The sequence below is a fragment of the Penaeus vannamei genome, unplaced genomic scaffold (genome assembly GCF_042767895.1).
Source record: "Penaeus vannamei isolate JL-2024 unplaced genomic scaffold, ASM4276789v1 unanchor563, whole genome shotgun sequence".
In the NCBI taxonomy this organism is placed as follows: domain Eukaryota; kingdom Metazoa; phylum Arthropoda; class Malacostraca; order Decapoda; family Penaeidae; genus Penaeus; species Penaeus vannamei.
In genome coordinates, this window is record NW_027213567.1 from 5,001 (window position 1) to 7,500 (window position 2,500).

Genomic DNA, 2,500 nt, shown 5'->3' on the forward strand with positions numbered 1-2,500 from the left:
CATACCCACACAAACATATGAATTTGAACATTTCTTAAACAATTCGTCTATAGTTTTCTAACTCTAAAATACAAAGGTTTGATATCTTAAATTTCATCTTAATTCATCTCTTAACATTTACATAGAGTAAGCATAGAGTGATGAAGCAATCCACTTAAAATGGACTTAAACCCACTTGCCTTTAATGGTAGAATTTTACCTGGACGAGAAAACCTTTTCGAATTGAAACAGAATACTTGCGGTTTTTCTGCTCATACAAGTCGAATCCTAAAACATTATCTTTTTCTTCATTTAGAACTTAAACTCTAGAACATTTACTCTGTATCTGGTATTGAAATTCGAATCTTAAAATGTTCACTTTTTTCTGCTTTTCGAACCCGCAAAAAAAAATCTGATCTTAAAACTCAAATTCTAACATATTCACCAATCCACTTAAAACAGACAAACCCACCTGTCTGTAAAAGAAGAATTTTACCTGGACGAGAAAACCTCTTTGAACTGAAACTGAGAATACTTGCGGTTTTTCGGCTCAAACAACTCGAATCCTAAAACATTATTTTTTCTACATTTTGAACTCTAACTCTAGAACACTTACAATGTATCTGGTATTGAAATTCGAATCTTAAAATGGTCACTTTTTTCTGCTTTTCGAACCCGGAAAAAAATCTGATCTTAAAACTCAAATCCTATTCAACAATCCACTTAAAATGGACTTAAACCCACCTGCCTTTAATGGTAGAATTTTACCTGGACGAGAAAACCTCTTTGAACTGAACCAGAATACTTGCGTTTTTTTCTGCTCATACAACTCGAATCCTAAAACATCTTTTTTTTCTACATTTAGAACTTAAACTCTAGAACACTTGCTGTGTATCTGGTATTGAAATTCGAATCTTAAAATGTTCACTTTTTTCTGCTTTTCGAACCCGGAAAAAAAAAATCTGATCTTAAAACTCAAATCCTATTCACCAATCCACTTAAAACAGACAAACCCACCTGCCTTTAATGGTAGAATTTTACCTGGACGAGAAAACCTCTTTGAACTGAAACAGAGAATACTTGCGGGTTTTCTGCTCATACAACTCGAATCCTAAAACATTATTTTTTTTCTACATTTCGAATAACTCTAGAACATTTACTATATATCTGGTATTGAAATTCGAATCTTAAAATGTTCACTTTTTTCTGCTTTTCGAACCCGGAAAAAAAAAATCTGATCTTAAAACTCAAATCCTATTCACCAATCCACTTAAAACAGACAAACCCACTTGCCTTTAATGGTAGAATTTTACCTGGACGAGAAAACCTCTTTGAACTGAAACAGAATACTTGCGTTTTTTCTGCTCATAAAACTCGAATCCTAAAACATTATTTTTTTCTTCATTTAAAACTCTAACTCTAGAACCTTTGCTATGTATCTGGTATTGAAATTCGAATCTTGAAATGTTCACTCTTTTCTGCTTTTCGAACCCGGAAAAAATCTGATCTTAAAACTCAAATCCTATTCACCAATCCACTTAAAATGGACTTAAACCCACCTGCCTTTAATGGTAGAATTTTACCTGGACGAGAAAACCTTTTTGAATTGAAACTGAGAATACTTGCGGTTTTTCTGCTCATAAAACTCGAATCCTAAAACATTATTTTTTTCTTCATTTAAAACTCTAACTCTAGAACCTTTGCTGTGTATCTGGTATTGAAATTCGAATCTTGAAATGTTAATTTTTTCTGCTTTTCGAACCCGGAAAATTATATATATATATATATATATATATATATATATATATATATATATATATATATATATATATATCTGATCTTATAATTCAAATCCTAACATATTTACTTTTTATTACTTCTCTTAGAACTAAAAAAAAACAAAAAAACAAAAAAACAGAACATTTACGAAATAATTGCTTTCAAAAGTCAAATCCTAAAACATTTAAAATATTTCTATATTTTCTGCTTTTAGAACTCGAATCCTCAAACCGCATTTATTTGCCTTTAGAGCTCATAACCCATAACAATTACATTTTTTTTTTATTTACGTATCCTAGACCGCATTTCTAAATATTTTAATTTAGAACATAAATCCTAAAACATGTCTTTTTTATAAGAATACAAAAATGCTGAACACTTTTTTCATTTAGAACACGTATCCTAAAACATTTTAAAAAATCTAAATCTAGACCACAAATCCTAAAACACGTTTTTTTAGATTAAAAGACATATCCTAAAACATATTTAAAAAAATCTAAATCTAGAGCATAAATCCTAAAACACTTTTTTAAAATTAGAACACTAATGCTAAAACACGTAAAAAAAAGAACACTAATCCTAAAACACGTTTTTTTTTCATCTAGAACACGTATCTTAAAATATATTTTAAACAATATAAATCTAGAACATAAATCCTAAAACACCTTTTTTAGAACAGAATCCTAAAACCCTTTTTTTTAAGAACAGGAATCCTAAACCACATTTTCTAAAATCTAAATCT

General features: G+C 29.3%; 1 protein-coding gene across 1 annotated transcript in view; it reads right to left on the reverse strand.

Moving 5' to 3' along the window:
* The window catches only part of LOC138861029 (uncharacterized), a 6,291-nt gene that overhangs the window by 3,270 nt on the left and 521 nt on the right, over nucleotides 1-2,500 (reverse strand). The gene's annotated exons all lie outside the window — the stretch shown is intronic.